A 15678-nucleotide genomic window follows, 5' to 3' on the forward strand; every position below is an offset into this window, starting at 1 on the left:
GGATATTTAAATTACGAACAGGTACAAGGTGATCTGAATTGTTTTTAATTTTACCTACTCCCGCTTGATGATTCAGTGCCTGGTATTGAGTTTCATAACATTGGACAAGCATTAATAAGTGATTAAAACTCATGCACTGCGTAGAAAACAGGATTTGTTGTAATTTAAACGGTAGTAGATTTCGAATAGATGCAATCACTCTAGATTCCGATTGCAACGGATTTACGACTTTTAATTCGTTATACGTATTTACAACAAAATCAACAACAGATTTGTGCAAACGAGGATTAAAAGGTTGGTTTCTAATCGTGGCATCTCTGTTTGCAAGTAAAAAGTCGTTTTCGTAATTTGCAATCAGCGCGGCTTTGAATTGCTCATATGTATTGACGTGATCTCGTACTGCTTTAAACCATAAAGAACATGGTGGGAGTAATAAATGAGGGATTAGTTTCATATATTGCGATTTATCTATACACATTATACTGCACTCATCCTGAAATTTTTCTAGGAAAGAAGTAGCGTTTTCATTACATTTACCACTAAACTTACTCATAGCACGTATTTCGCTCATCTTTACACTTAACTTTACATTCCTTTCACCATTTCGTGTTCGGGTTGAGTGACAATTACTACCTACTGCGTTATGCGTGGTTCCACCATCTCTTTTCCGCCCGTCTGTATTCCTTGGATGAATTCCTTCCAAAATAATGTCCTCATCGGATGGATTACTTGAAGAAGAGATAACGTAAGGTCCACGTTGATCTGCTGCGGGTGAATGCGATGTCATCTCTTGTGAACAAGGGAACTCCAAACGATCATTAACCATGTTGTTGTGGTATGCGTTGTCCTTAATCTGTAACGTCCTAATTTCTTCTTGTAAGGTAGATATCAATTGAGTATTTGCACGTATTTGGTTAGAATTATCTGTGACCTGAATCTTTTGCTGACGAACAGAAGATTCTATTACTTCCAAATCCTTTTTTACACAATTGACTTCTTGGATTACATGGTTGTAATTATCCTGGCAATCTTCTGATAATCTTTTTAGCTTTTCATCAAACTGTAATGTGATGTCTCTCACAGCCTGGATAACAGATTGTTTCGTTTCTTCTGATTTTTGATCTATTTGATCTAATCTTCGACTCAATTCTTCTGACTTTTGATCTATGTGCTCTAATCCTTTACTCAATTCTTCTGACTTTTGCTGGACCGTTTGTTTTAATTCGTTGGACATCTGAGCCAAATTTTGCTTCATCGCTTGTTCCTGTCGCTGTAATGCCATTAAAATTTTGTCTTCTAATGTCAACATTTCAGGTGTAATGGGAGCTAAATTTTGCTCGTTGTTAACACTGTCAACAGATTCATTCTCTACTATCTCACCGATCATAATTTTTCTTGTGATTACTCTGCCACTTCTGAGAATAGTTGAGTTCGTAGTCATGAATCTTCTTACTGAGGTAAATTCGCCCTTACTCTAGACTTCGGGATATGAATTTACAAGAATCCCGGGTGAGGTAAACCAAAAATTTTACAACGACTTACCAAAGGTAGTCGTCAACCCTGGTTCGGCTAATAATATAAGTAAATCTTTAGTGTCAGTAATCGTTTACACCTTAAAATATCTTCCGTAATTATATTCACTAGTCTTATCACCTTTTCTATCAAAATTACAAGTCCATGATAAGTGTTAGATAATTTATTCGTTGATTCTCTTTTAACGTATATCCACACCCACTGTCTTGTAATCGTACATGTTAGTTAAGTATCTATAAACAACTACATAGCAACCAAGTATACAATAATAATGTATATTTCTTACATATATTAAAACATTCTTCTTTTGTTATTTTTAGTTAACACTATATCAGGTATAGTGCTTATGTAGAAGCACTTTTTGCCCAAGATACAAGTAATTATCAACCGATACAAAGTATCTCGTTGTAAAAGCTTCGTCTGAAGTGTGCAAGACATTTGGATAGGTCAATTATTCTCACATTCGGAAAAAGATCTGAATACAAACCAACGAGTTAAAAAGAGATAATTTCCACAGGTAGGGTGAATGGAATGGGAGAATGGGCCTACTTGCAGCCACCTCTACATGCAGGCACCTCTACATGCAGCCACCTCCTCATGGTGAGTTCTGGGAACCAGCAAAGAATTGCATATCAAAAATAATTTCAATGCAAAGTTGTTATATTTACATAATATATGTTAATATTATGCTCAATGTATTTTTAGGTAATACTGTGAAACTGCATTTTAAAACTTGAAGGCAACGAAGATGGAGGAAAAATATTTTTAAAACTCATACTAGTCACGCACAAAGCTTGACATGTAGTAAGATATTATTTGGCAGTTCTTGGAAGTTGTCAGTTTCTTCAGTGAAGTTTGAGATATCCTGTATAAATTCCAAAATTTTAAGGCCCCTGCAGGTAATAAGATAAAGCACGAAAAATATTTTAAAATCATGGGTGCTACGATAGTGAACACAACTCCTTCTTACACTACTGTGAAGTGATTTGGCGCATTTTAAAACTTTTTTTTAAAAAATATCTTAAGTAAAATTTCGAAATTTATCATAAAAACTGCAAAATTTCAGGCCCTTGCAGGCAATGAAGATGCAAATTATTTTAGAAATCATGAATGGTGTAGTCAATCTAGTCATTATGCAAATTTTGTCACCTAGTTCGATTTCATTGGGCAGCTTAAAAAAAATCTAATTTTTATAAAAATTGCAAACATTTAGGGCTCTTGCGGGGAATGAAAATGGAGTACCAAAATTATGAAAAAATTCACGAATATTATACAAGTCAATACACAACTTTTGATACCTAGTGCTATTTAATTGGGCAACTTTAATTTTTTTTTCGCTGCACCCTAATATATATATAGTATTAAGGCTTAAATTAACGTATATCACGATATATTATCGTATGGTTGGAAAACCTGGTTGTGATCTCTTTTACGTATTTGTGCAAAATTTCAAAGCTAGCTAGTTTGGAAGCATGTGAAATTAAATTTGCAAAATTTGACTTTACCAAAAGCATTGTAATAGTAGTAATGAAACAAGAATTTTTATTAGAAGAGGTTGGAAATAATTTGAAAGACCACTTCATCCAGCGTATAATTAAGAATTTTTCGAAGATGTTTTGGTTTTAATGAACAAACTCCATGGCTCTGGATAAGTAGAGTAACAAATAAAACACAGTTCTGACCAGAGCAGAATGAAATATATTAAAAACTATACTTACAATGTTACAGTTTCAAGGACCTAACGTCCTCTTCATCAGACACAAACACTGAAAAAAGACATGTGACAGCAGCATGTTTCTGCTGTCACATGTCTTTTCTCAGTGTTTGTGTCTGATGAAGAGGACGTTAGGTCCTTGAAACTGTAACATTGTAAGTATAGTTTTTAATATATTTCATTCTGCTCTGGTCAGAACTGTGTTTTATTTGGTTTTAATAACTTATCTCGAAACGGCCTTGTTAGCTGCTTACAACTTATTCGGGAATTTGTCAAACTTTTCAGTGATTACATAAGGCTCTTTATGATAATGTACATCAGAACAATTTTGCTGTAAGATACAAATATCTGTGTCGGCTCTTGAGGGAGATTACTTCTGTAAATATTTAAACTATCACTACAACATTAGGGAAGAAAGCCTTGGCGTGATAAAGTTATAAACAAATGTTATTACATCAGATAAGTTTCATTTCCTTCGCTTGAAGTGATGCAATTGTAATTTTTTACAGTTGTGACTTCCCTCAAGAACTGCCACTAACAAACATTTTTCTTCCTTGTTATGAATAATATTTTGTAAAATCGCCATCACTTTAGATGGAGATTGTATATAACAAAGGCCTTTGGCATTTGAAGAATGACCAGTTGTTTTGCCTTTTTTTTTTAAATTTAAGAACTAATTCTGAATTTATCGCCCTCAATCAGTGTGTTTTGAAAACAGAAATAAAACACACTTTAAAACGTGCAGTCTGTTTCATATCAACAGGCCAGGCTATTGTTGGCGTAGGCATGGGATTTTTGAAAGAGAAGAAAGTTCATTATATTTAGCGGACATAAAACTGGTAGTATTTTACTTCTTGCCAAAAAATCTACCCTTTCTTCAACCTTTTTTTCTAGTCTTTTTTTTTACTTTTTGTGAAGGAAGGCGTTTCCGTGGTTAGTTAGAAGTACCGTAACCCAGAAATATCTTCTTGCACAGCCTGTGCTTCTGATTTTAACACACACATACACACATGAACGTGAAAATACAGCAAAGTTCTTGTGCTTAAATACCAGGAACAGCTGGTTTCATCCACCCAAGAAAGATTTAAAAATGGTTCAGTTCATGAGTTAGTGAATCCATACCATTTTTTTTTTTTTTTTTTTTTGAGTTTCTAATCGGATGAATATCCTTGTTATTATGTATCTAGTGTTAGGTGGTGTAAGAAGTTAACAATCTTTCTGGTATATTTGTAAGAAAAGAGGGGGATGTTTCTCCATCATCGTATGAAGGATAAGAAAGTAAGGGGATTGGCTTGGTGTGTATATATAAGGGACGTCTGCAAACGTGCGTGAAATAGAAGCCCTCGTTATCTTACAATATTCTTTTTGTCGTTTTTGCTTCAAGTTCTTTTTATAAACCTCCGTAGAATGGAGGAACAAGGAGAAGAACGATTTTTTTTGTTGGTCTTTCTTTAAACTGAAGAATTAGAAAGGATGAAGACAGTTGGAGATGAACGCCTGATGAGTGAGCACTTTTTCCTATCCTGATGTCGTTTCTGGATTTGTTTGTTGGTTTTTTAAGCAAATCCAAATTCATTGCTGATTGGAAAAGTCTTCCTACAACTACCATTTGCATCTCCAGAAAGCTTTTCCTCTGCAAATCATGTGTGCTTGTATGCTTTTGCAGGTGTATTTGTTTATTTACAGCAAGTGTTTTTTTTTAAAATAGACTAAATGATTGGTGATTTTGAATTCCCTTTCGTTTTTTCTTTTTCGTGTATTTGTGTATGTGTGCGTTTTAGAACTTAGTACCAATGAGTGCTACAGAACCTAATGACCCTTTTAACGCTGTCTAATTGGAGACACGACAAAACGGGTTTATTTTCTATGCACTAAGCTCTATAGAAGACGTATTTCGAAATTAGTGTGAGTTAAAGTGTAAATTAATCAAATAATTTGTGGTATTACAACATTATAAATTGAGGTTCAACACGGTATTAACGTGAAAAGTGTCACAATTTACTCAAATTAAAGTGCCGCTATGCGACGTGAATCAACGTGTGCAACAGCACCCGAGGGTGCTGGCGCTTTCATTCTCAGGATTATAGACACCTATATTGCGTTAGGTATGTATTTTATCCATAGTATACGGACTCTTATATTGCTTGAAATATTATTTTACTGTTGGGGTTATAGGCTCTTTTATACCTTCAGGTATTATTTCATTCTTATGATCATAAACTATTATATTACTTTTTTGTATTGTTTCATTCTTAGCGCTATAGACTCTGTGTGTTATTTAATCATTAATATTAACCGTTTATATTGCTTTACTTGTGTATTTTTCATCAATGTAGATCTAGGTAGAAACAAGATTTTGTATCATGTCAAATCAAGCTAAAATTGAAATTAATGCATTGACAAAATCTTCTGGTAACATCCAATGCCAAAGGAAAGATAATAAGTACAAATGCATATTGATAGAGAAATTTGTGTAATGGGAAATTTGTGAAAATAATTAGAATAATTGGCAGAAGTATACGAAAACCTAGGATAATATGTAGACCAGAATCGTCTGGTCTTGCGAGAACGATAACTCAGTGATAAAGCACTGATCTCATTTCAGCATCTTTCGAGGTTATAAGTCCGCCAGATCAGCCATTAGTAGTAGCCTTCCTTTCTTATATGTAGAAATATCATAACGTAGATGCATCATTTGCAGCTATGTGAAACTGTTACACTCTTAAAAAAATACCGGAATTTTTACGGTGAAATATATGGCAATCGGGGATGCCATATTTTCACCGGAAATTTTGCAGTAATTTCACCGGAATATTCCAGGAATTTCACCTGAGCTTTAGATATTTCACCGGAAAATTTTAGTAATTTCACCGGAATATTTGCATGAATTTCCCCTCATCTTCAGACATTTCACCGGAAAATTTGCAGTAACTTCACCTGGATAATTCCATGAATTTCAACTGACCTCTAGATATTTTACTGAAACATTTACAGTAATTTCACCGGAATAATTCCATAAATTTCGCCTGCACTTTCAAATATTTTAACGGAAATTTTGTAGTAATTTTGCCGGAATATAGATATTAATGAAAGAGGAAACAACCAATTTTTTTAACATACCAGATTCTATGTAGATGTGAATTCTATACCCCACAAACATTGGAAAAATGACCGACTGGATCGAAACTCGGACCCGGGACCTCTGGCATACCGTATCGATGCGTTAACCATTATATCACCCAGTCCGCCTTCCATAACAGCCACTCACTCTCTCAGTCTCGAGGTCAGTGCTCTCCACTCGAAGCACGTGGGTTATACGGAGTCCGAGTGGGAACCCCCGATCTCGAGAGTGAGTAGCTGTTCTGGGAGGCGGCCGGGGTAGCATAGTGGTTAACGCATCGGCACGACATGCCGGAGATCCCGGGTTTGAGTCTTGGCCCAGTGGGTCAGTTTTTCATTCTTTGTGCATTGTAGAATTCACATCTACAAAGGAACTGGTGTGTTAAAAAATATGTTGTTTCCTCTTTCATTAACATCTATATGAAATCACAACCGTCATAGGTGCTCAATGTACGGATACAGGCATTGTCCGAGAACAGCAATGGTTCTCTGGTACAATCCATGGTCTGGGTGTAGAGCATCGACCTCGAGAGTGAGTGACTGTTCTGGGAGACGGACTGGATGACATAGTGGTTAACGCATCGACACGGTATGTCGGAGGTCCCGGGGTCGAGTCTTTGTCCAGTTGGTCACTTTTTCACTCTTTGTGTATTATAGAATTTACGGGAATTATAGCATATACATAACCTCAAGTGCTAGATATTTCACACAAAAATTTACAGATATTTTAACGGATATGTTGCATGAATTTCATTTAACAATTTACAGAAACTTCTCCTGAAAAGTTCCGTAATTTCACCAAAACGTTGGACATCTGTTTTCCACAGCCATTTGAAACTGCCTCACAGATTGAGTGGAAATCATTATGGTTAAAAACTAGATATATTTATGTGATTTCGTGTTCAGTTTAGAGCAACAAATCAGCATGAGAGTATTTTGCACAGTGATGATTTAATGTATTTATTTGCGGTACTCTTCAACAAGCTTTAAAGTTATTGGCGTGTTCATTTAACAAAGAAATATTTTTTATCGGTACTGCTTAAGAGCCCAATTACACTGATGGCCTTAAGACACATTCTTCCTCGTCAAGTTGGCTAACTTACCGGAGCAGCTACGATGTATAAAGGTTGTGTAACTATTATCTGAAAAAAAAAAACCCTACATCGGAGAAGTTAAATGCGACGCAATATGAATTAATCGCTTAAATTCTTATAGACTTTAGTTGAGATTTTTCAACATCAAATTCAAGAAAGCACCTCAAGAAAACAATTTTACAGTGAATAGGCTTAGGCGAGTTCTTCCATAAATTATAAAGTGAAATAGAATCAACTCTTGTTCCTTGGCCGAAAATGCGGGCAAGATACGTTATCAAAAGCAAGAACTGAAATATAGTTCAGTTACTATCAATCAGGAAATTTCAATGTCCAAGATGCTTCTCGCAGCCAAAATGGATTACATTATGGTAAAATTCGAGCAAGATTGACATGTTTGACATCGCTAACGATCTAAACATCCATTTACCCAGATCGACCCCTACTACTAACAACTTGGTTTTCTTTCTGGACAATGTAATACAATGAACAATGCGTTTACGCTCTTTCTTTTCCTATCATCTGCATTTTCACAAGACAGCAAGCCAATATTCACATTCTTTAGACAACACTTTCTCTAATGTCTTCGATAACTGAAGTACAAGATTCAACTTTGCAAGCAGGAAAAGGGAAAAAATATTAATAAATAATCAATTATTGTGACTATTACTGATAGAGTTACAAGTAAGAATATTTTGAAGTGCACTTTTTCACAAGTATGTTAGGATTACTTTAAATTTTATTTCCTCCTGCAAATTCACACATAATTACTAAGACGAACCACCATATTTTTACCAAAGGATTACACAAATACATCTATAGCACATACAGGACATATTTTCAAAACTACATTAAAAATCAAATCAAATAGAAACTTCACTTACTCTTTCTCATTAGAAGGGTCCACTGGATCAATAGCGTTATTTCAGGTTTTGGCAGGAGGAACAAAACCGTTCACTGACATAAGTTTCACGTTTTTTCATTACAATATTAGTACACAATTTATTAAAAAGCGTCTATTTCTCAAACTAAGTGCTAAGTAGGATGCAATTGCCCCTACTCTTCCCACATGATGCCTCTGCAGTGAATCTTCAAACATTGAAGGCTAAAGTGGTAGTCAAGGAAATGGGTAAATTTATCGTTTAATGGAATCTCGTGATTCTGTTCAGTGAAGAAAAACTCTACATGATATGTCGCAAAAGCAAGACGACTCCATATTTACGGTTACAAAATTGCGGCAAAATACCTAGTCTTGCATTCAGGAATATACAGTAGTTTGTATACAAAAACGTGCATGTATTCACGACACTTTTCCTTTGTAACAGTAATACAAGCAGAGTTAAGTCTACATGTACAGAAAGCAGAAGAAGGTTTTCAGAGAGAGAGAAGCAGGGAATCATTTGGGAAGGGCAAGGAGGATAATTACCCCCCTGGGTTTGAGAATCACATGCTCTTCAATAAATTGTATACTAAAATACTAATTCAAAAGGTAAAACTCTTATGTTGATGGACTAACTTACTCCTACCTGGCAAAGTCTGAAATGACGCTACTGAAAAAAAAAAAATACTTAAAGATTTAAACATAAATTAACAGGATTTAGTAAAAACCAAATGAAAACAATATATTCTTAAATATCTCATCATATTTAATTCTCTAATGATAGTACATGAAATAAAAAAGAAATGATCAGTCTAGTCAATATTCCGTTTATAAACTGACAATGAGTTATTTCATGGAAGTCAAAAATTTGCTACGGATAATCCTTAGAAGTATCATGTTGCCGTATCTTCCCTCGCTTTCCACGGAATGGATTCAATTTCTGGATTAATTCCAACAAAACACCTGAAATCAGAAACAAATATATTTCGAAGCTAGAGAAAAATAGGCAAAACCTATTTTTATTTCTTTCAAGTTGTAAATTGACTTATGTAACTCTGAGCGCAATATCATGCTTAATGGTGTTTCTCTTATGTCTCTCATACCATTACATTTTCCTTTCCTGTACGATTTTTTTTAAAGACAAACTCTTCTCTGTTTCATAAACAATACTATGAATTATTCATATACATTTGCATTAACTATTCTATAAATTTACTTAAGTTTTGATTAACACTAACCATTCTCATTTTGCACTATTTCACATCCGTGAAGCTGGCATAAGAACTGTGGATTAAGATATATAGAAGTCTCGAAAACAGGTTTGTATTTGTGGAAAACGATTAACAATTTCGCACCATAAAAGGTAACAAGAAATAGTGTTTTACAGATTTCACCTAATAGTGGTATCAAACACAAGAAGTGTGTTTTTCAGTTACAAAGGGAAACCATATGTGTCTGGGATACATAGATATGGACAATATTCATAATCGTACTAAATGGGTGAGAGAACCGAATGAGTAAAACTGTGCATTTCACGAACGTCAACGTGGTGAGATGGTTGCATGCCACATCTAATGCGTAACTGGTTCAGGATACTTAAACTCTTAAAAAAAAAAAAAAAAAAGAAAAAAAAAACAGAGACTTACTTAGGTTGTTGCAGTGAAGAGGAAAAGTGGTGCGACGTTCCTGAACACAAAAGCAGCGAGGACGACCTCGCATTTTGGCCTCCAGAACTGTAGAGCGTTTAAGTGGATTGTTCTGTGGAATTGCAATCATCTATCGCCACGCTCACAGTGTATCAGGTTCTATTCACCGTAAGTGTTCGGCACATGATGTGAAAACTTAGGTCTTATGGCCAAGTAGCTACCCATAAGTAATTTTACTCCGACAAATGTTGTGAAGCCACTTTACTTGGTGTATGGAGCGACGTCACTGGATCACGCAACAAGAGAGAATCGTTATTAACTTGAACTAATCTTGTATACGTCAGTCATATAAGTAACTTGAAATTTTCGATAGGAACTCCCGTCTTCATTAAAACACCAACCACTTAACAAAATTATAAATATGCTGTGTGAAAATAAACCTGTTTTGTGCCATACAATCTTCAAACTTTAAAGTTTGTGCGCCAGATGACAGTTGATTATTTTAACTCGTTTGTTGTTCAAGTGGTCTTTGTCAAGATTCAAACTAGGTTGTTCATTCTTGTATAAAACTATTCATAAACATTCCTCTTAATGAACAAATTTGTTCTGTGTAGCACTTTAATATCATTGACCTGTGTTTGAACGCATGAAAATGTTGTGACAAGTCTGAAAGTACCTTATCATCCTCTTTATCGAATCTGGAATACTCTTTGACCTTAGTGGCTATAGGCTTTTTTTGTCATATCTATGAAGAACTCTGTTAATACATGTACATTATGAATAATTGTTTTCTGGAACTTCAACTATGAAGTGTATGGGTTGAATGGTACAATACAGGTTTTTATTTTCACATCACTTTAGTTCAATTTCGATGCAATAACTTACTAAACTGAACCTGCAACAACTTAATAAAATTTCAACCTACTGGTTAAAAAATGTAATTGGTTAGTTTGTAGTCTTCATTTCTTTAGGGTGTCGCGGTGGCTCAGTGGTAGAGCGTTCACATCTAATGCATGGGGTCCTTAGATCGATTCCAGCTCGCAGAAAGTGAGATTTGTGTTAGACAAACACCGTATGGGTGGGTTTTCTCGGGATTCTCCCGTTTTCTTCCACTTTCTTCATTCCACAATTTCTTTCATTTCTCCTCATTACCGTCTTCTTTAGTCTAGCCGGCATAACCACAGGATGTAAAACTCAAAGATTTCATTTCATTTACTTTTATTTATTTGTTGACTTCTTTGTTCAAATATCAACAAACGACTTCGTTTTAAAAAACCTTTTATTTCATAGAATTATAGGCATAAGTATGGAGAAATTATTGCATACGTATTTTGCAGAAGGCACGCGTGCTGATTATTCGGCTAACCGGAAGCCCTGCCATATTTATTTATTTTAATCTTAAAAAATTGAAGTGAGATCTACTAATGTTAAGACATTTTTCTTATAAAAGCGAATCATCTCACTACTGAATCAGGGTCAATTATATAAACGCACTAAGCAACGCTATACTGTAAATTCAAGATAGATGATAGTTAAAATTAACGGACTTTGATGTTTGCCTCATCTAATATTTCGGCACATATTAACTCTATCTTCAGCGAAAAGTTGTTTATAATGAAACCCTTGAATAAGTGCAAAAAAAAGTAAATCATTAATATATGGTATGGATGTGTGGTGTTTGGTGAGCAAAATAATTATATATAAAAAAAAAGAATGTAAGAAAATATCGCTACAGCATTAGGAATGATTTCAACTTACAGCGTACAGACAGTAATGAAGACAAGCGGATCATAATGTAGCAATTAGTAAACAGAGGTTTTATGTCGACGCAGAGCAAATGGTAACAACTGCCAAGTAGCCACACCATACCATTGTTTCATAATAAGTAAAGAAAAAAAAGTTATCAAAGATGTAGTTCAGTTCAGTATGAGCTGTAAATATTTTAAATAATGTATTCATTTTTATGGATAAATTGCCAATCTTTCCATATTATTTGAAATTTTCAGTCTTTCATGATTTTAAAAATTATTCCTTTATAAATACCTAAAGACAATCATATTTTTTAAAAATCTCGCATTTCGTAGAAAAGTATACTCAACTCATAGAAAATTATTTGTTAAAGTTCAAGAGTTGTATTCAAAATGCACACTACCATGCAATCATTTAAGCTTAGATTAAGAATAAGGATTGAAGAGTAATATTTATTGATAAGTTGTGCCATGCAAAATATATGAGAAAATGAATTGAAATCTTTGAGTTTTACGTCCCACGGTTATGCCGATTAGGCTAAAGGAGACGGCGATAATGAGAGATGAGTGAAATGGTGGGATGAAGAAAGTGGGAGGAAACGGGAGAACCCCGAGAAAATCCACGAGCACGGTGTTTGTCCACCACAAAGTTCACTTGGCGGGGGCGGATCGAACCCGGGACCCCAAGCACCAGAGGTGAACGCTCTACCACTGAGCCACCGCGCCCCCGCAAAATATATGAGATAACTATACATCGGAACATTGAAAATAAGCATGAAACACTTTACGTTAAATAGAGTTTAACTGTTGCTAAATAACAACGATAATTATAAAAAGCAATAATTATTGTATAAAGCAAATGAAGTTGGTGTGTTTTAGCCAGCAACTCAATATGCTGATTAATTATAAATTTTGAATGTTCAGCAAAGCAGTGTATTAAATTGAAAACTTCTTATCAAAAAAAGTATGTTTACAGGGCTACTGTAAAATTTGTAAACTTAATTTCCCTAGCCTTACTCACCTTTTTTTCCTTGCAATCAACTGTTGGAGAAAGGCACGAAAGCGAAGTCATATTCCGATCTCCACTATTTTCATTAACTGGTTAAAATGTATAACGAAGCATCCACAGAGAATTTCGAGTTAAGTGCGTGAGGGTAGGACCTGAAATATGAAAAATACGTACATTTTCAAGGAAAGACACAGTATTTTTTTAATTCACGCTAGATAGTTTAATGTAATATTTTCAGACGTGAAAATCTGCGTGCTGCTGGTACTATTTTCAAGGAAATTAGTTCGGCGTATTCAAAGATGGCAACTCGATTTTGAGTGTTATAAGAATGTGTGTTGTGAAGAAAAGAGTTATTATATGTTGTGGACCGGTACGTATTATTGAAATTGAGCAGAAAATATGACCAATGTAGAAAAACATTGAAAATAAAGAAATGTAGAAACAGTCATACGTATATTCAAATGTCTTAATGATATGTGAAAAGTGAGTACATGAAAGTTTGAGAGGAATTCAAGTCCTCTACCACCAACCAGTTAGTTGTTTATAATTTCCTAAATGCAGTGTCGGCATTGTGCAAATCGCAAAGGTAAGTAATCGCGTGTTAAGATAATAACCAAATTTGGTTATAGTTAAGGAGCCGTACTTCCCATTTAGGGAAGGACGAGAAACGCCATACTTTCAGGAATTATTCACTGACTATCTAGGATGTTAAAAAGTAGGTAATAGACTGAGTTCTTGCCCTTTTACTTAGGGTGTTTAGGTAGTGCAACAGTAAGATGTATCCTCGTGCACGGGAGATGAGAAGTAGCTGTTCTTAACTATTATCCCAAATTTATCTAAGTGTTTTCAACGACATCCTTGTTTACGCGAATACCTACCATCGCTGACACGCCTGCTACCTACGCACGCACACTTGTTACCACTCGGGCTGCCCTGTCCTGACTCTATTACATGGCATTCGTCCGTTTAGTGGCCACCCAGCACAGGTTACTGCAGTTTTATAGCATATATCCGGACGCAGTATTTACACACAAACGGTGAGGTCCTCTTAAAGTGAATGCGCACCAAGAAACAATTTCTAAGATAGTGACAGTGAATTTCTTGATAAATAATAAAATTTTAACGTTTATAGGCCTGAAAATACTGGATCTACTCTACGGCACAAAGGCCCAATTTTTTCCTTGCACGTAAATTGACGGCACGCATTACTACTTGCACTAGAACAGTTCCGAACGTACTTTTCCTTATGTGATGTTGCATAATATGCGACTTGAACGTCAGTGTGTTATTTGTACACTGAACATGCGATCAAACTTTGGATGCAAAAAACCGAGGTGCTTCACCGGTTAAAACTTTACACAGAAGACGATCATGAAATACTAAAAGAAATTTGAACTCCAATCCGTAAAATATAAGCAATAAGAACCTCATAAATATACTTAAAATAATAGTAATAAATGTACTCACCTATAATGTAAATGAAGAAAATGTATGATCAACAGTTTCTAATGTTGGAATACACACAACACAAACAATCTCATTACTGGCGAGATTTTTTTTTGTCTTAAATGCTTCAGTTGCGGAAACAACTTTCATTTGTCATAAAAGTATCTTACGACAGTGTTTGCAACCACTAAATATAAGGCTAAAAGTATTTAATAATTCTTCAAATTATTTTGCAATTAAACCAGAAGAAATAATGAAAAACATCTTTGAAAGTTATTTTCTTTCGTATAACTTAATACTCATTCTATTATTCGAAATATGATAACAACTTCAAACAACTCGAAAGAACTTTGGTCAAATGCTGGATACACTGTTCAAAATTTACGGAAATTTCACCTGAAATGTCAATTCTGGTAAAAGACCTGTAAACTTTACGGTGAATTTTCTGCGAAACCACCTGAATTTTTAAGAGTGTAGATTCAATGCGATTCATAACGAATCCACTTGATTTGCATGTAGTCTATTTACAGAGTAAGTGGAGAGAGAAACACTTTTCCTTAAGTTCGATATTTTAATGTTCCTAAAATGTTGCTTTTCTATTGTGAGTACCATATAATACTTTTCTCGTAAAAGTATTTCTTTATGCCCTTATCTTCATTTGAATTTTTCACTTAATTGCATAAATACGAAGTGATCTATGTTGAAGACTTGTATAGCCGAAAATATAGTCGAAAGAATTGTATAAGTGAAGAATTTATAATTCTTTTACTATTTATGTGCATATTTAAGTTTCAAATATCGGTTGTTGTGTTATATACGAGAAGCATGAAAAGCAATCTGCAATGTAGCTTGAATTTTGGGGAAAAGCAATAGTTTCAAAGATATACGGCTTGTTATAAAAATAACGGAATCATCTCTCTATATATATAGATATAAAAATGAAATGAAATCTTTGAGTTTTATGTCCAACGTTTAAGCCGGTTAGGCTAAAGGAGACGGTGATGATGGGAAATGAATGAAATGGTGGGATGAAGAAAGTGAAAGGAAACGGGAGAACCCCGAGAAAACCCACGCACACGGTGTTTGTCCACTACAAGGTTCACTTGGCGGGAGCAGGGTATGAATCCGGAACCCCATGCACCAGAGGTGAACGCTCTACCACTGAGCCACCGTGGGAGAATAGTCCTATGGACGTTTCTGGTTTAAAGTGAGATCAAAACCACACGAGCTATACTGAGAATCGAACTTCAGGTTACCAGCATCAAATTCGAGCAAATCTATATTTGGTCATGTGAGGAAGCTCATGCTATAGTTACTATTATAGTAAATGTTTTAGATGTTTTACATTGTCAGATTGGAAAGTGTACTTTATTAAAAGAATATTACTTTATTATACCGCTTTCCTTTGTATTTTAATTGTGGATTTATTACAAGGGTTAAAGTGAATTTGAAAAGGTGGGAGGAAGCATGACGTCACACTATCCCCTTGGA

The 15678-nt window shown here is 34.8% G+C and overlaps 1 protein-coding gene and 1 long non-coding RNA gene across 2 annotated transcripts in view; one reads left to right on the forward strand and one right to left on the reverse strand.

Annotated features, from left to right (window-relative positions):
• LOC145671539 (uncharacterized) overlaps window positions 1-15678 on the forward strand; it is a 936709-nt gene that overhangs the window by 417317 nt on the left and 503714 nt on the right. The gene's annotated exons all lie outside the window — the stretch shown is intronic.
• LOC145671105 (uncharacterized) lies at window positions 9084-14365 on the reverse strand. Its single transcript, XR_014128454.1, has 3 exons — window positions 14209-14365; window positions 12754-12893; window positions 9084-9301 (listed from the first exon to the last, which is right to left on the reverse strand). It is a non-coding gene; the product is annotated as an uncharacterized LOC145671105 (long non-coding RNA).

Source organism: Thermobia domestica, chromosome 15, assembly GCF_964235325.1.
Source record: "Thermobia domestica chromosome 15, izTheDome1.hap1.1, whole genome shotgun sequence".
NCBI classification, from domain to species: domain Eukaryota; kingdom Metazoa; phylum Arthropoda; class Insecta; order Zygentoma; family Lepismatidae; genus Thermobia; species Thermobia domestica.